This window comes from Schistocerca gregaria, chromosome 3 (genome assembly GCF_023897955.1).
Source record: "Schistocerca gregaria isolate iqSchGreg1 chromosome 3, iqSchGreg1.2, whole genome shotgun sequence".
Lineage (NCBI taxonomy): Eukaryota > Metazoa > Arthropoda > Insecta > Orthoptera > Acrididae > Schistocerca > Schistocerca gregaria.
The window spans coordinates 885817336-885837483 of record NC_064922.1 but is presented as its reverse complement, the minus strand read 5'-3'; the positions used below and the strand labels follow the sequence as shown (position 1 = coordinate 885837483).

General features: G+C 41.2%; 1 non-coding gene across 1 annotated transcript; it reads left to right on the top strand.

Annotated features, from left to right (window-relative positions):
* Positions 1-506: 506 nt before the first annotated feature.
* Positions 507-581, top strand: Trnal-caa (transfer RNA leucine (anticodon CAA)). The gene has a single exon. It is a non-coding gene; the product is annotated as a tRNA-Leu (tRNA).
* Positions 582-20148: the final 19567 nt, after the last annotated feature.

Below are 20148 nucleotides of genomic sequence, written 5' to 3'. Positions count from 1 at the left end.
AATCCAAAAAGCCGTGTTTTCTAATGTTTTACCTGAAAAGTAAAGGCCTTACTAAGACGCTAACCACATAGATAAATGTAGCTTTGTTATATGTAGATAAAATAACTGTTTTAGAGCTACCGCAGATGGGTGGATATTTGGCTATTACGAGTTGGCTGTAGGACTCTGTATCTTGTATTTCATAAACAATCTACTAATGTGGCACCTGCATCAGTGTTACACCGATTTCATTTCACTTTTATTTCCAAGGCTCTGAACTTTTAGCTTGGTAAATTAATATTGTGGCAGAACTGTACTATAACATATAGTACCTTCCAGAATGAGATTTTCACTCTGCAGCGGAGTGTGCGCTGATATGAAACTTCCTGACAGATTAAAACTGTGTGCCCGACCGAGACTCGAACACGGGACCTTTGCCTTTCGCGGGCAAGTGCTCTACCAACTGAGCTACCGAAGCACGACTCACGTCCGGCATAAGTAAAGCTGTGAGTACCGGGCGTGAGTCGTGCTTCGGTAGCTCAGTTGGTAGAGCACTTGCCCACAAAAGGCAAAGGTCCCGAGTTCGAGTCTCGGTCGGGCACACAGTTTTAATCTGTCAGGAAGTTTCATATCAGCGCACACTCCACTGCAGAGTGAAAATCTCATTCTGGAAACATCCCCCAGGCTGTGGCTAAGCCATGTCTCCGCAATATCCTTTCTTTCAGGAGTGCTAGTTCTGCAAGGTTCGCAGAAGAGCTTCTGTAAAGTTTGGAAGGTAGGAGACGGATACTGGCAGAAGTAAGGCTGTGAGTACCGGACATGAGTCGTGCTTCGGTAGCTCAGTTGGTAGAGCACTTGCCCGCGAAAGGCAAAGGTCCCGAGTTCGAGTCTCGGTCGGGCACACAGTTTTAATCTGTCAAGAAGTTTCATATCAGCGCACACTCCGCTGCAGAGTGAAAATCTCATTCTGGAAACATCCCCCAGGCTGTGGCTAAGCCATGTATCCGCAATATCCTTTCTTTCAGGAGTGCTAGTTCTGCAAGGTTCGCAGAAGAGCTTCTGTAAAGTTTGGAAGGTAGGAGACGGATACTGGCAGAAGTAAGGCTGTGAGTACCGGACGTGAGTCGTGCTTCAGTAGCTCAGTTGGTAGAGCACTTGCCCGCGAAAGGCAAAGGTCCCAAGTTCGAGTCTCGGTCGGGCACACAGTTTTAATCTGTCAGGAAGTTTCATATCAGCGCACACTCCGCTGCAGAGTGAAAATCTCATTCTGGAAACATCCCCCAGGCTGTGGCTAAGCAATGTCTCCGCAATATCCTTTCTTTCAGGAGTGCTAGTTCTGCAAGGTTCGCAGAAGAGCTTCTGTAAAGTTTGGAAGGTAGGAGACGGATACTGGCAGAAGTAAGGCTGTGAGTACCGGACGTGAATCGTGCTTCGATAGCTCAGTTGGTAGAGCTCTAGCCCGCGAAAGGCAAAGGTCCCGAGTTCGAGTCTCGGTCGGGCACACAGTTTTAATCTGTCAGGAAGTTTCATATAGTACCTTTCCTTATACTCTCATTGCTTGCTGACTAGTTATGCTCGTTTGTCCTAAGGTGGAATGTGGTACAAATAAAGAAATTTCTTTACACAAAGTTCTCTGAATCATTTTTTATTATATTTGCTTTCCCCGCTGTAATCAGACTTCACAGAATACTGTATACCACTACCATTAATACAGCCTACAGACACACACAGTCATCCCTCAACGTTAGTGGCGCCCTCCATCGGTAATCCTGGAATTCAGTATGGTGTTGGTCCACCCTCAGCCTTGATGGCAGCTTCCACTCTCGCAGGCAAACGTTCAATCAGTTGCTGGAAGGTTTCTTGGGGAGTGGCAGCCCATTCTTCACGGAGTGCTGCACTGAGGAGAGGTACCGATGTCAGTCGGTGATGCCTGGCACGAAGTTGGTGTTCCAAAAACATCCCAAAGGTGTTCTATACAATTCAGGTCAGAACTCTGTGCAGGTCAGTCCATTACATGGATGTTATTGTCGTGTAACCACACCGCCACAGGCCGTGCAGTATGAAAAGGTGCTCAACTGTGTTGAAAGATGCAGTCGCCATCCCCACAGTGCTCTTCACCAGTGAGAGGCAAGAAGGTGCTTAAAACATCAATGTAGGCCTGTTCTGTGACAGTGTCACGCAAAACAACATGGGATGCAAGCCCCCTACATGAAAAATATGACCACACCATAACACCACCGGCTCGGAATTTTACTGTTGGCACTACACACACTGGCAGATCATGTTCACCAGGAAATCACCATACCCACACCCTGCCGTTGGATCGCCACATTGTGTACCATGACTCGTCACTCCACACAACGTTTTCCCACTGCTCAATCGTCTAATGTTTACTCTCCTTACACCAAGCGAGGCGTCGTTTGGCATTTACCGGCGTGATGTGTGGCTTATGAGCAGCCGCTCGACCATAAAATCGAAGTTTTTTCACCTCCTTCCTAACTTCCATAGCACTTGCAGTGGATCCTGTTGCAGTTTGGAATTCCTGTGTGATGGTCTCGATAGATATCTGCCTATTACACATTACGACCGTCTTCAAGTGTCGGTTGTCAGTCAACAGACGAGGTCGGCCTGTACACTTTTGTGCTGTGCGTGTCCCGTCACGTTTCCACTTCACTATCACATCGGAAACAGTGGACCTAGGGATGTTTAGGAGTGTGGAAATCTCGGGAACAGACGTATGATACAGGTGACACCCAATCACCTGACCACGTTCGAAGTCTGTGAGTTCCGCAGAGCGCCCCATTCTGCTCTTTCACGATGTCTCATGACTACAGAGGTCGCTGATATGGAGTACCTGGCAGTAGGTGGCAGCACTATGCACCTAGTATGAAAAACGTATGTTTTTGTGGGTGTCCGGATATTTTTGAGCACATAGTGTATAAACTAAGCCCACTCGGCGTTACAGAGAAGTGATGAAGACCATAGCAGCTGTAGGACTCACATCAGAATTTTTTCTCTCTCTGGCAGTGCCTTCAAACAAGCAGCTAAAACTTGAAAAGTGATGAGCGTCATGTTTAGAATTTTAGAGATATTTATTTCGACTTTCAAATATCACTGTTTTCGTGTGTAAAAACGTATAGTGCAGCTAAAATCGGTTTCAGAATCTGTTTCCCACAAAAGCACGTGAAGTGTCTGAGGGATGGAGACGGAGGTTTCACGAGTGTGCTGCGCTCTTTTTTAGAGTCTGTGTTAAATTGTGGCGGTATACATCGCAAAATTGAAGCAAACTACTGTGCAGCGATCTTTTTGAAAGTAAATTAGAAACATATTCAATTGGATTCAGTAATTTCTGAAGCAGCTAGTCTCAGGAATGGTTTCACATGGGTGGTGCGATCTCTTTTTAAAGTCTGTGTTCAAGTGTGGTGATGATATTCCTCAGAATGAATGTATAATTATATCGCAAATTGTTTAAATATTCTTGCATCATCTGCAAATCTCTCTCTCTCTCTCTCTCTCTCTCTCTCTCTCTCTCTCTCTCTCTCTGTCTCTGTGTGTGTGTGCAGTGGCACGTTTAGTTCCTGTGATGTCTTCAAGATATGTATGTGACAATATTCCTCACACTGCTTATTTAACACCAGATTTAATAACTCCTGAAGCAGTTCATGTTCAACAACAAGGGGCATCCATGCACAGGAGATGAGTAGGAGGAAGGCTGCAGGTATTTCCAGTGTTACAGGAAGTGCTTAGCATGCGGCTACCCTGCAGCTACCATGTGCCAGTGCTTTGGGCCTGACACAAGGCTTCTTCTAGTGGCCGGCATGGACGCCAGCAGTTCCAAGTCATTGTAGCGCAGTCCTACACCGGGCAACCTGTGCAGGGTAGCGAGATGCAAGCAAGTTTTCCAGATTCGTTTAAGCAGTTGGTGATAGTATAACTACATGGTTTCTTGCACGACTGGAATGAAAAAGCGCCACAGTTGTTTAATGTTGTCTAAATTATGTAAAACACCAGCATCAGTTCTAGGTGTATTGCGATTCCTGAAATAAACAATATTCTTAAACAAATTGTTTAAATAATGCCTTGTGCGTGCTATACTAGCCTACCATCCTGAGGTCCTCCCAGTCCAGCACCTAGACACAGACGGATCGAATTTCCTGCCATTTTCCCCTGGGTCGCCATCTTGGATTACATTACAGGAGGGGAGTAGGAGGGCCTACAGCGCCCTCTGGATGGGGTGTTGTGTGCTAGGCCAGTTGGACTCCTGACCTCAAAGTAAACACATTGGATGGAGCTACCGTATATGACAACTCAAATTGTTCAAAGAAAACAATGTACCACAATGTATACAAAATAAAGACTTATGTCTGTCCTATCCAGCGGCCCAGAACAGACTTGATTCCTTTTCCCACCAATTTACAGATGGGAGAAGAGAGGAGAGGGGCAGAGAGGGGAGGGGAAGGGGGAGGGAGGGGGTGGAGTTAGGTTAGTTGAGGCAGCACAATTGACTGATTATCATGACAAAATCTGAATTTCTCGCCATGACGTCAGCGCGACGTTGCCACTTCTATGGCCGCCATTCTTGGATCCAGCATCTTGAATAAATTTTGCAACAGTGCAGTGTGGGGTGCACAGGCTTTGTTCCAGTACTAATGGTTAGGTGTTAGGTACCAAATCAAAGGACCACACCCTAATATAAATAATTATAAGAATGAAATTATGTGTGCAAGTGTGATAGTGTGAATGTGTGCTCATGAAAAGGCTACAATATGTCAGACCTTATATAAGTTAAATTGAGGTCTCATACTACCAAACCACAATGGGTCAGACCAGATTCTACAAGTTGCCAATAAGAGTGCCAAGCATGTGAGTGCATCTAGAAATGATCACAAGCTACCCAAACATTGTCTTGCAGCTATTCACTGACACAATCTTTGTAGTGACATAGTTATACACGTAATACACAAAAATGATATCCTGTAATGGAAAAGGTACAATTCACAAACACTGAAGAACAATCATTGCAGGTATTTTCAAACAGTTAATGTTGGTGACTTGTATAACACAGTATTGTATTCTCAGAGTTTACCAGTAGGCAGAAAACACTAAATAAGTGAGATAACACAAAAACTAGTACATGTTCATGGAGAATGTAATCAACGGTTTTCATATAGATAAACGAAGGACTGTAGTAACAGAGTAAAATGAATGCTTATTCCTTTCCATATAACCAGTCCTGTAGGCTAGTAGACACCTTGTAGACACTTGGAGGAGGCATAGCTAAGTGTAGCTATGTTGATTTATCACAATTTACATGCCATGAAGTTTTCCTCTCTTCGACATCTGAATAACGGACACTCACATCAGATAGGATGTATGACGAGACGTTTATGCACATCGCATGAAACTTAGGTTCACATGATGTCCTGTTAATATCGAAAGATGAAACTTAAAAATACCAACTGCTCGTAATGGACATTTAAAATAAAAGGTATCGAAATTGAGCAGAATGTTGTAAAATGCATAATGTAATGCTGTAAATATCCATGGGACAAAGAGGCTATTAAAGAGTGTATATAGTAGAAATGGGTTTGAGTGGTGATCATATGACAAGAAATTTAATTGACACCTAAAAGTATGTATATATACTGAATAAATAGCGAGTAAACCCAGTGTGTCAGTGATTCTATAAACGTTAATCCCTTGATTACTAGTTTAAGACAATAATGATGCATTGCAAAATTCATTTGTATGTATTCCATTGTAAGACTAGATCTATGTTGAAAGGTCATGTCTAAAAAAAGGACTTTGGAGTTATACGAATGCTTAACAAATGTAGAAAACTAGTGTACCTGTGTGTCGAAGTGCAAAACAAGTGCGAGTACTTACCAAAAAGAGATCATTTTGACCCTTGGCAGAGTCGCGCGACGACAGACATTTTATAAAAGGGGCGGTTCAGAATAAAGTAGAAAACGCTGTAATTTTACTTCACCTCAATCAAGAGCCGACGTGGTGCTGAACGCATGAGTTGGGTTCAGTCACTAAAATATGTGACTTACGACAGGGAACCACTGAATCGGGGCATAAATGATGAGCCTACACGTCACAGCATTGACAATCCAAGTATGCACACATCGTGGCACACCACTTTGAAGCAACGTTGTGAACACTTTCCTAGAAAACTTTGTGATAAAAAGTGAAATGGTATCACAAACTCAAACAGCCTATCCATAGTAATGATACCAACGAAATCACAAAGAGTGTGGACAGCGTACACCACGTGAAATTCATGTATTTATCCATGCCAGTAGCAGGCAACGATTATGCTCCAACAAGAGGAGCAAAAACGTTGACTTTCAAATTCGCTTAATGTAAATCATTTGTAAACATAAATGTATATATTATAACGCTGATACGTTCTGAGCAAAGAACAAATTAAAAATTTGACGACCAGTAAAGGTGTTTCGGGTCCATACAGGACAAAAATCATAATTTAAAGTGTTTAAAGATAGAAAATTGAAGAAGTTGGATTGACCCCACTGCTGTATACTGTTGTCCAATGATAGTGGAACACGTCAGTATACAGCAGGGTGGCAGTTGTGTAGGTACCTATAAATTTTATCTGTGTATTAATTCTAGGGATCACTGATCCTTTCATACATGCGCCAGTTGAATGCGCCGAAGACATATTAATTCATATTATGCCACATTAATGTAATCTGAGAAGAAGGCGAAAAAATTAAAAACGATATGCCTTCAGATTTTTTAACACCACCTCTCTTGTTTTAATGTTTGTGACATACCTCTTCTGTTCTCGTTAGCCGTGTTGTACAGACATAAATTCGTTCTATATGTGTCTAAGAAATAGAAAGTGGATAGCTCGTTGAAGAAAAGTATTTTATTTATAAGAGCTTCAAGTACACATGTTCCCCTCTACGGCATCATGAACCATTGCAGCAAATCTTCGGGTGTACAGGGATAATCTTCAAGAAGACGACCGCCCCACCTTCAATGACATTGTCGTACTAAGAGAGAGAAGAGGTAATTATCATTAATAAGAAGAGAACTTTCAAAACTAATTATTTCTGGTTCATGTTGCAGATGACTGAAAGTAATACCTATAGTCATGTCCAGCATTGTGTTTGTTTAAAAGAAAAATACCTTACCTATCTACTGATTGATCTACAACGCTGCTGATCGTGATGCCTCCCTCTGTCGCCCAAAGTAATTGTATTTCTGTACATGTGATAGACAGGAGCCTAAGAGCACAGTTTAAACTGCTACAAATGAAAAGGGCAGCAACCATATTTGTAATGTAGTTTGTCACAAATACTTAGCTGCATTCTAAACCTTAACAACGCTTTCGCAAATTTGGCGGTCAAGACAAAGATCTAAGCACACAGTGGTCGAGGGGCGTCATGTGATCGATACCCGTCTTTCAGTCGAAAGGAGGGACGTCACATGACAACTTCATCTTTTGGTTATTCATGATTCGGACCGAGCTGCCCCTAGCATTAAGTTGCAGATGCGGTGTGTTCGCACGACTTTTTTCCAGTTTGCTGCTCGGCCAGCAACTGTAGGTATCGAAAAGAAATTTCAGCGGCAAGCGACTAGGTTTTTGTAACATCATAGTCTATTTCATTTATTCAGAAATTCGTAATTGAAGAATTCATAGTTTGACCTCCATTCACAACTTGTGTTGCAGAAAAAAAAGCAAGAAACGGAACAACGGATGAAAATGGTATGGACTGTGGCCATATATATATCTTTTGATGCTCATGACTATGCGTACAATAGAAAAATACTTGTATGATGAAAGCAATTTCTCAACATGAGCTGCTGACGGTGATGTTAAAGACCATCATAAACGAAGAAACGTGTTTGTCAGTTTCTCCCTTAACTAGCTACAGACTTATCAAACAAGCCCTTGAACGTACAAGCAAAGTTTGCCATTTACAACTCACTTTGAAGCAGACCCTGTTGATCTTGAATACTTTGACAGTAGTGGAAATGGCCACAAATGCAGACAAAGCATTTCTGTCATTGACTTTGTCACTGTGTTTAAAGAGGAAGAAGAAGAAGAAAAAGAAAATAAGACGTTGGTCCAGAAAATGGCTTAAACTGAGAAATTTTCCCATTAAAATATGCTAAAGGAAATATTACTCTCAGAACTCAATGATACACAACTTTCTTCAAATAACCAGTGAAACTTTTTACAACTTGTTAAGGCCCCATAACAGAGCAAACTTCTTTGTCAAAATCGCTCTTATCAAGTCACGGATGTTTCAAACCAGCCCATATGAGTGCCAACAAAGTTTGCCAATTTAACCTTATTTTTAAAGGAGACCTTCATTGTATATGCCGCATTTTGAGTAGTGGGAATCACAAGAAATGCAGATAAAGCAGTTCTAACACTGACTTTGGCACTGTGTTTAAAGAAGAAGAAAACAACACGCTGCTTCAGGGAATAGTTTAAAATCAGAGAGAAATACACAAAACCTGTTAAAGGACATGGTACACTCAGAACCTTATGATTACATCTGTTGTATCCCTTCCTGAGATATCACTGTAGCAACACAGGTGACCTGGATTAGCGGAGCAATGAACTGTCGCAGGCAGAGGTCTTCATAAGGGTAAATAGTTTATCTACAACAGTAAACTGTAAACGCATCTTTCCTTAAATAAGCCGTGAAGTACAATCTGTCACTATTATCAATCGTTCCCAGCAATATACATCACCAAAAAGCACCCAGTGGGAGAGACATGATGAGACGTAATCTATTCTCCAGCCCACGACTAACTGAACTGAACCTGACTGACTACTGCGGGGCTGTCCTACATCCAATCTGCAGATGTCGTCCTTGTCACTTGTGTCTAGGGACAGCAAATCTTATTAAGCCTAGTTTATACGACGACACTAGGTTGCAGGCAACTGCGCTACTGGCCACTGCGCATGCGCGCCTCGCGTTTGCCCAACTCGTCGTGAAACTAAACACTTTCGCCGTGTTCCAACATTGGCGGCACTAGTTGCATGAGTCTGAGGTTATGTGTGTTCGTAGAGTGTAGACAAACTGAAATATGCAGTGAAGAACGGAGAATAATGTTCGCTTTTTGGATATATATGCTTTGCATTAGGTGTTTGTGGGATTTAAGTGATGCTGATTACAAAAATAAGCAATATACTGCTGTTCCTGAGATCTTCACATACGATCAGAACACAGAAAGTTTGACAGTATCTGAGCTGCACGGCAAAATTTATTGAATTAGTAGCACACATACAACTGAATTAAGAAAAATACAACCAAATGTAATTCTAGCTGTGGAAATGCTCTAGTCTACTAGACTAAAATCCCATTGTTCGAGTTGGCCAACTCTTTTTTTTAAGGAATATTGTTGACAGTGGGGAACGCTACATAAATCAAGAAGCTGCATTCTTGATTCAGTATTCATCTATTTAAAACGTCGCAGCAGTGCTCTCCATTCACATATGTTTGAATTTTGAAATATTGCCAATGTACAGATCTATCTACAAGAGAGTTGTTTGCAAACCATTCTCTTATTAATGCGGCCTGTTCGAATAATTGCTGCTGTTAATGTTAATAATTATTACTGTTAATGTTAATTATTATTGACGTTAATGAAAAAGTGTATCACCAAATAAATGCCAAGTGTTCTCGTTTGTAATGCACACAATGTTATATGTAATTTCAGTTCTGGTTTCATGCATTACAGTATCGTTTTTCTTTATCGCAAAATTAAATCTATTTAGAAGAAACGTGAACAGTTCTGGTGACATTCTAAGATAATTAAAACAACTTCTTGGGTCCTACATTACAAATAATTGGAGCAAGAATGCTGAGCAACCGAGCTGACGTCTTTTCTTTATCCACTCATGAATAGAAACATGTTCCTTATTCTTTCCTTATGCAATGATTCCACTCAATAAGCTTTAACTCCATCACAACTCATACCACGTGTAGCTGCCAAATCTTTCATTTCAGATACGACTCAGGAGCCCACAAAACGACGAAACTGAAGTGTGTACTGGTTTTGCCATGTGGGCAGTCACATACGAAACCATTTGCGTGCAACTCATTCCACGCGATGAGTGGCGCAACCCAATGTCGTCGTGTTAACTAGGCTTTAGTGTCGATCGAGTGTTCTCAGCCGGCCTTGGGTCTGCTGCTCATTGCGCATTCTGGTGGCAGACAGCGAAAGCTTAAGGGCAATAGTCTTCTGTGTACTGTTCCCATGTTTTGGTTATTGAGTACTTGTTTATGCTAAGACAGTTCTCATTTGAAAATTGGAAAAAAATAATTGGAAATTGTACACTGTAATATGCAGCATTATCAAAAATGTATATCGCCAAATTGTCCAAGATACAGGGATGATAATCAGAGTTTTCAAAATGACTTTTAACCTTCCTAAACCTGAAAATTATGGAAAGAACGATGTTGCCAAAAACTTCTACTCTCATACCTAATATTAGGTTTTTCATAAGTGTAATTTATACCAAATTTCATTAAAATCAAAACTGATAAAATTAAAAGATATTTATTTGAATAATCTGATGTAGAAGTCTTATTTGCTGTATGTGCAGTTTGAGATCTCATTTCTGAGACATTTATATATTTACAGATTGTATCAAAGAAACATACTGTCACTTACTTTGTTATGGTTTTCACCACAAAAAATGTTCTTTGACAGTGTGCTTTACTTTTAAACTCATTGTCATTAGCAGTGGCAATTTTCTTTGCTTTTTACTTAAGAGCAAAAACAGCAATGGCAATCCGACAGCATAGGAATTTTTTATTCTAATCTCACACTGTTGTAAAGTATTAGAGTAGTCTTCATAATCAATAATCATGAATTCCTGCAACAAGGTTTGCTCTTACTAGCAATTTCTTCATCTAAAACACTCTTTGCAAGAAAATTTCCTTGTCAATACTATTGAAGCTATGCACTATAGAACAATGTGCCCAGTCCCAAAATTTCATACAGTAACAAAACTACATATATATTGGTACTGCAGAGATCGTCCAGTAATAATAGATTTATTAAGCTAACTAGCTTATATCAGCTGATCAGCTGTTTATGATTCTCCACTCCAGTGGAGTACAGTGATAAATGCTTCAGCACCTCCAGATTTCTGAAGTTCTACATTACCGTAAGCTGTAGGAACTAAAAACTGCAGAAGCGGCTTAGTTCAGACAGAAATTAATAATGCGGATAATAAGATTAAAACTATATGGAATATTGACAAATGGGAGATGGGGCAGCCTGACAGTGCACAGCATACCATAGCAATAAAGCTAAATGATGATGTTGTGAGTGATAATTCACAAGTTGCGAGTATTTTTAACAATCACTTTCTGAATGTAGCAGCAAAAATAAGGTTAAAGGGTTCAGTTGAAGAAGCAAAAAAATATGTTAAAAATGTCATTACCCAGGACTTTAGGCCTTTATAAATAGCACCGACATCCCCCACTGAAATTAAGGGAATTATAAATATGCTGAAGAACAAGAGCACATGTGGTGTTGATGGAGCCTCTAATAGAATTTTGAAGTGGTGTTCTAATTTAATAAGTGGAGTCTTTAGCGATATATGTAACACTTCGCTGGCACAGGGAATTCTTCCAGACAGATTGAAATATGCACTTGTCCAACCTCTTCATAAGAAAGGGGACAAGAGTGACATAAATAGCTATAGACCAATCTCATTGCTGACTTCATTTTCTAAAATATTCGAAAAAGTTACATATTCAAGAGTAGTCACACATTTAAGTGAAAATAATTTACTCAGCTTGTAACAGTTCTGATTCCGGAAGGGTTACTTGACTGTGAATGCTATCTACACATTTACCCATAAAATAGTACAAGCCCTCAATAACAAATTATCGCCAGTTGGTGTTTTTTGTGACCCCTGCAAGGTATTTGACTGTGTGGATCATGTCACACTCTTAGAAAAACTCAGGTTCTTTGGAACTGAACGCTATACACACAGCTGGTTTGAATCATACGCAATGAACAGAAAGCAAAATGTTGTGCTGAATAGCACAAATAATGTTTGGAGGGTGGTAAATTCTAGTGAATGGGGAGTTACCACAAAGGAAGTCCCACAGGGTTCAATTTTAGATCCTATGCTGTTCCTTATTCATGTGAATGACCTCTCGCTTAACGTTCAGCAAGTGGAACTAGTACTTTTTGCAGATGACATGAGTGTTATAATAAATCTCATTCCAGAAAAAGCAGCTGTAGATACTGTTAAGGATGTCTTTCTAAGAATTATTAAATGGTTCTCAGAAAATAGAATCTCCCTTAAATAGAGTCATACTGAGAATTGATGTAACATAATAACAGGGCTCAGTTAACAGGGCAGATTTTGGGTGTTCACATTGATGACAACTTGAACTGGAAGAAGCACTGAGCTTCTCAAACAACTAAGTTCAGCTTCTTTCGCTCTTCATATAATCGCTAGTCTTGGTAATAAAGAGATCAGCCTCCTAACGTACTTTACATATTTCCACTCAATAATGTCTTATGGAACAGTTTTCTGGGGTAACTCACCACTTAGATATAAAGTATTGATTGCACAAAAGAGAGCAGTGAGAATAATTAGTGGTGTTCATCCAAGGACGTCATGTAAGAACCTTTTCAAGGAGTTAGGTATTTTAACTGCACCATCAGAGTACATATATTCGCTAATGAAATTCGTTACAAATAATCCATCTCAATTCGTGAAGAACAGTGATGTTCATACGTACAACACTAGAGGGAAAAATGACCTTTCCTATCCATTATTGAAGCTGTCAGTTGCTCAAATAGGAGTACATTATTCAGCGACAAAAATCTTTGATCATTTTCCCAACAACATAAAATGTCTGGCAGGTATCAGATCAAGTTTTAAATCTAGCTTAAAATCATTTCCTTTGGATAACTGCTTTTACTCCATGAACGAGTTTCTGTTTCAGAAATGGAAAAAAAGAAGATTGTACCTCTAAATGTAGATGCATGTGTAGCACTAAAAATTTCAGTAATATTAATATTAGCACCATTCATGTGTGTATATATACCTTTTAATCTGGCCTGTTCCGCATCATGTCGATAAAATTATCGGGAAAGTGATCTACAGAACATGACATAACTAGCACTAAAACTAAACTAGGTGTTTAGCCACTTTGTGATGTGACTGCGAAAATGTACATGAAATTAAAAACTTCAGTAATTAAAGTTACAATTTCGAATTTCGTGCGGAATGAATCGAAAGCTCATCGTCCCCAAGGCGATTGTAAGCTCCGCCTCCGGTGGTGTCGATTGCAACGGCAGAGCTACTTCGCCCTCACATTGAAAGAGAAGACCCAAGTATGCGATAATTTATTTTCTTCTACTATGTGCTCTAATCACAGTTTATTAAAAAGCACAACATGGAAACATATAGCCTACATCGACCATACAAGACAGGAGATCTCCGATTTATTTACTTCGTTGCATTCCCGCTTCTATAATGTGCGTAGAATATTGACTTTCTTCTTACCCTCTTCCCGCGTTATAATGGCTGGTGAAGATGTGACACATCTACCATTTTGTAACTGCACTGATTTTCTTTTTATCGCTGTCGTAGTTTCCATAGTTATGGAAACTCACAATACAGTGAGATAAATTATAATAAAACTATTTTTACTAAAATATGTGATGAAAAATCAACACAAACACCATTCGCCATCTTGTCAAATTTTCTATTAGTCACAATTTCTGGAAAACATGTCAAACACACTCTACATTTGACAAATACGTCAAACAACACCATACACAGTCAAATACTTGGGAAACAGTAAAATTTGGTAAATTGAATGATCATGGAAGGGAGCCTTAGGATTCCTGGTGACTGGAAAAAGCTGCAAGGAGCTGGTATTCTCTAGAGCATTTTTGGAACAAGCATTGAGTGAAATCACACTGAACAGCTGTCCTGAAAGAGGATTTCATGAAGGCAAATAAAGTACCTCATTTTTGTAATATACAAATCTGAACAGTTACAGATAATACTTTTTATAGTTAGACATGATTGAATCTCAACATATTCTTAGAATTTACAAGTGCAACCAATGAACCACAGTTTAGTTTGTTTCAGCGACAGGATTTTCAATTCACTGCCTAAAGTCTACCAACAACTTTCCATACACTTCTGCATGAGAATATAAAACTCCGTTCTGAACTGTAGATGGTGATTCACAGTTTATCTCAAAAGCTTTACACTAGTGCACTGACGTGACAAAAGTCATGGGATACCTCCTAACAACGTGTTGGACCTCCTTTTGCCCAATGTATTGCAACAACTTGACGTAACATGGACTCAACAAGTAGTCGGAAGTCCCCTGCAGAAATACTGAGCTATGCTGCCACTATGCCTCTATAGTCATCCATAACTGCGAAAGTGTTGCCAGGTCAGGGCTTTGTGAACGAACTGACCTCTGCATTATGTCACATAAATGTTCAGTGGGATCCATCCTGGGCGATCTGGGTGGCCAAGTCATTGGCTTGAACTGTCCAGAAGGTTCTTCAAATCAATCGTGAACAATTGTGGCCCTGTGATACGGTGCATTGTCATTCATAAAATTTCCATCCATGAATGGCTGCAAATGATCTGCAAGTGCTTGCATATAACCATTTGCAGACAATGATCGGTTCAGTTGAACCAGAGGACCCAGTCCTTTTCATGTAAACTCAGCCCACAACATTATAGAGTCACCACTAGCTTCACAGTGCCTTTTTGAAAACCTGGATCCACGGTTTCGTGGGGTCTGCACCACACTCTAACCCTATCATCGGCTCTTGTCAATTACAACCGGAACTCATCTAACCAGACCACAGTTTTCCAGTCGTCTAGGGACCAAACAATATAGTCACGAGACTAATAGAGGCGCTGCAGACGATGCCGTGCTGTTAGAAGAGACATTTTCGTCGGACATCTGCTGCCATAGCACATTAACATCAAGTATTGTCGCACAGTCCTAATACATACGTTGTCGTACGTCCCACATTGATTTCTGGGGTTATTTCACACAGTGTTGTTTGTCTGTTAGCACTGACACTACTACTACTACTACTACTACTACTCTATGCAAAAGCCACTGCTCTCGGTCGTTCAGTGAAGGCCGTCGGTAACTGCGATTTCCGCATTGAGAAATAATGCCTGAATTTTGGTATTCTCGGCACACTCTTGAAATTCTGGATCTCAGAATATTAAATTCCCTAACGATTTCCGAAATGGTACGTCTCATGAATCTGGCTCCAACTACAATTCCGCGTTCAGAGTCTGTTAATTCCCGTTTTGAGGCCACAATCACGTCGCAAACCGTTTCACATGAATCATCTGAGTACAATGCACTGTCCTTTTATGCCTTGTGTCGCCATCTGTAAATGTGCATATCGCTATCCCACGAATTTTGTTATCTCAGTGTATTGTGGTAGTGAATTCTACAGTTCACCTCTATTATCACTCTTGTTATGAACCACATGTTATATTAAGAATTAAAACAAGTGCAAGAACCCCTGTGCTACTGAGGGCACAGTTGAAAAACCTTCTATTATCAGTGTAACACAATATTCTGACTGCATTTTTCTTTAAAATAAGTAGGGATTACTTCTTTTTGCTATACTGCCGCTTAAGATTGTGGCAGAGTACTGTGCTGAGTGAAATTATGCTAGCAACCCCTTTAGCAGGTCAACACTTCGAGAGATATTTCGAAACGCAAAGCAAGAAGAACTGAGAATTTTGATTAAGTTACAACACGCTGGTGTCACCTCAGTTTGATGAAATGATTTGTATCAATAGTATCTAAGAGAGGAATTGGGTAAATCTCTGCATTAATACCTGCAGTCATCTTCCACAGTTGTTACTATTATGCTTTCTATCTTGTGGATGAGTGAGTAGAGTTGCAGAAGACAAGTAATAGTTACTATTATCCACACGATAAGCCTTAGACTGTTTCATATGATCTATCTTCATTGAAATCACCCAGAAAGAGCAGGAGGTAGGAGACGCGATAGAGGCAGAAGTACAGCTGTGAGAACCGGCGGGAGTCGTGCTTCGGTAGCTCAGATGGTAGAGCACTTGCCCACGAAAGGCACAGGTCCCGAGTTCTAGTCTCGGTCGGGCACGCAGTTTTAATCTGCCAGGAAGTTTCATATCAGATATTTCAACTTTAACAGTACCACTAAAAATAAATATTACTGGCTAGCTGCCTCCCATACCTCAGTTCCTCCTAAATTTCTGGAAGAGCACTGATTTAAAAATGCTTTCTCTTTTTTTCCCTACTGTAATTAGTCCTTTATTTGTTTTTGAAAATAATTTAAACGCCAAGATCGCTTAAATACTGTTTACTGGATAACCGATTTAAGCGCACTAAAGGTGCCATCATCAGATCTGAATGTAGATTAACATTTATGCACCATTTGGATATAGCAATACATGAGGCAGACCACCGGATGCTCTCCTGGTCATTCTTTCCCATCAGATATGTAAAACCTGAGTCACAAGATAGAACTGTTTGGTACATGACTGCTCTCGACTCGAGGTTTTTCATCTTGTGTCATGATGGTGGCAATCTATATTTCTGTCAAATTTGTTAATGATTTTCTTAGTGAAATGCAATATATCTATTATCGATTGGCATGGAAGGGGCAATATATTCAGCTTCTTAAATAGCAGTTTACATGTTTCTCTTTGCTGTCTGAATAAAACTGTTCTGACTATTTTCTCTTGAAGTTTAAATAACTGACTCACAACTTTGACCCCCAAAACCAATTCTGTAATTAAGTATTAAACAAAAAGATCATACTACATTGTTATCAGTGTACTCACATTTATAAACACACCTTATTGATCTGATTGTAAAACATATTTGACAAGATTTTGTTATAGTTAAATCAATGTGCTTCTTCTAAGTATGAGTGCATTTTATGGGAACCCCCAAATATGTAGTTTCATTGTCAAATTCATCATTATTATTTTCCGATGATATACACTCCTGGAAATTGAAATAAGAACACCGTGAATTCATTGTCCCAGGAAGGGGAAACTTTATTGACACATTCCTGGGGTCAGATACATCACATGATCACACTGACAGAACCACACGCACATAGACACAGGCAACAGAGCATGCACAATGTCAGCACTAGTACAGTGTATATCCACCTTTCGCAGCAATGCAGGCTGCTATTCTCCCATGGAGACGATCGTAGAGATGCTGGATGTAGTCCTGTGGAACGGCTTGCCATGCCATTTCCACCTGGCTCCTCAGTTGGACCAGCGTTCGTGCTGGACGTGCAGACCGCATGAGACGACGCTTCATCCAGTCCCAAACATGCTCAATGGGGGACAGATCCGGAGATCTTGCTGGCCAAGGTAGTTGACTTACACCTTCTAGAGCACGTTGGGTGGCACGGGATACATGCGGACGTGCATTGTCCTGTTGGAACAGCAAGTTCCCTTGCCCGTCTAGGAATGGTAGAACGATGGGTTCGATGACGGTTTGGATGTACCGTGCACTATTCAGTGTCCCCTCGACGATCACCAGAGGTGTACGGCCAGTGTAGGAGATCGCTCCCCACACCATGATGCCGGGTGTGGGCCCTGTGTGCCTCGGTCGTATGCAGTCCTGATTGTGGCGCTCACCTGCACGGCGCCAAACACGCATACGACCATCATTGCCACCAAGGCAGAAGCGACTCTCATCGCTGAAGACGACACGTCTCCATTCGTCCCTCCATTCACGCCTGTCGCGACACCACTGGAGGCGGGCTGCACGATGTTGGGGCGTGAGCGGAAGACGGCCTAACGGTGTGCGGGACCGTAGCCCTGCTTCATGGAGACGGTTGCGAATGGTCCTCGCCGATACCCCAGGAGCAACAGTGTCCCTAATTTGCTGGGAAGTGGCGGTGCGGTCCCCTACGGCACTGCATAGGATCCTACGGTCTTGGCGTGCATCCGTGCGTCGCTGCGGTCCGGTCCCAGGTCGACGGGCACGTGCACCTTCCGCCGACCACTGGCGACAACATCGATGTACTGTGGAGACCTCACGCCCCACGTGTTGAGCAATTCGGCGGTACATCCACCTGGCCTCCCGCATGCCCACTATACGCCCTCGCTCAAAGTCCGTCAACTGCACATACGGTTCACGTCCACGCTGTCGCGGCATGCTACCAGTGTTAAAGACTGCGATGGAGCTCCGTATGCCACGGCAAACTGGCTGACACTGACGGCGGCGGTGCACAAATGCTGCGCAGCTAGCGCCATTCGACGGCCAACACCGCGGTTCCTGGTGTGTCCGCTGTGCCGTGCGTGTGATCATTGCTTGTACAGCCCTCTCGCAGTGTCCGGAGCAAGTATGGTGGGTCTGACACACCGGTGTCAATGTGTTCTTTTTTCCATTTCCAGGAGTGTAGTTGGTACCAGTGGATTTCTAATTTGGACAATGTAAGAAGTTAATCTAACTGTCTTTTCTGCATTAAGAAGCAGCCTGCCATCTTTAAGCCATGAGTTCAGTTGGTCTTCCATTCTATTGTAGTGCAGCAGGACACTGATAACAATGTTGTATTGTTCGTCACTTCCTGGTCTGCTATATGAAGACTTCTCACGTCAGCTTAAGATGTTAGAAATGTTTAAGTAACGTAGGGGGGCCAAATATCGACAGACCTCTATGCATACAATACCCACTGCTACAGAGGGGGCACATGAGGAAACATGTAGCTGCAGTGTGCAGAAGTCTGGAGAATGCCGACTACCTGCTGGGCATCTGGTATGCACTCATGGCCCCAGAAGTCTGCAGCTTGTGGTCTAGTGGCTAGCGTTGCAGCCTCTGGATCACAGGGTCCTGAGTTCGATTCCCCCTGCCAGATTGGGGTTTTCTCCACCTGGAGACTGTGTGTTTGTGTAGTCTTCGTCGTTTCATCATCATTCATGGAAGTGGCGAGATTGGACTGAGTAAAGATTGGAAATTTGTACGGGCACAGATAGCTATGTAGTTGATTGCCCCACGAACCAAACATCGTCATAATCATGGACCTAGAAGACACACGCAGAATAAATGGGATTATGATGTTATTATGGAATCTCTTATGAGAAAAATAAATCCTGCTTTTATAGTGTAATATAAGAAAGTTTTTGTATTACTGTTAGATTGTGGGGGGCCTCTTGTTCGAGTTATCATAGAGAAAGGATGTATTAGTGTCATGTTAATGGACTGAATTGTAAATGCAGTTATGAAATAAACACCTGGAAAGTGAAAACATGTGTTCAGTCGTCATCTGATAATTTGGTACAACTCATTTGCCAGAAAGCCTTAGCAATTTCCTGCAACAAAGAAGACTCTTCAGAGAAGTCTGCATGAGAGTGACACAGTATACCTGGTCCACAAAATTCTACATGGCGATGGGAATTGCATACAATCCAGATTCATGAAAAAGGGTAATCCTTCAACAGAACATTGTGATGGATGGTACATGATGTAAGTGACATAGTACCATGTGATACTAAAATAAACTAAACTAATACAACCAAAGCCAAAGCATGGTTTTTTTCGCGATACTGTCTACAGCTGTCTGGAGTTTCTTCTGTAGCAGGTTCAGTGCTGTCTAAGGCGCTTATGGAAGATAATTTATATTAAGTAAAAACAACAAGAGGCCTAAGACTGAGCCTTTGCGGACATCCTGCTTTATGATTTGAGCGGAGGAATATGCTGGTGTGGTTGTTCCTGAGGGATTGATTTCATTTAATCCAACCTACAGCTGCTGATATTTCAATATTATTCAACAGGAATACATTGTTTGCAGCATGATGCTCTGATGAACTATATCAGAGGTCTATGTGAGGGCTAGAAAAATAACTATGGATGGAAGTTTATTGTCGACCAGTTCTAGAGTAAAATCTAATCAGCCATGTATTACATCAACAATAGTTTGCTTTATTTGGAAGCCAAACAAGGCTTTGTTTGGAAATGGTTTAAGTCTAATGGCCAAAATATATTCAAATATTTTACTAATATTGAGAGCACCACAACAGGTCAGTAGTTACTAGGACCTTCTTTACTTCCATTTTTATAAACAGGTATGATTTTTGCAGTGTTGAGCTTACAAGGAAATGTACCATTCAGGAGTGAAGAGGGTTTGCAC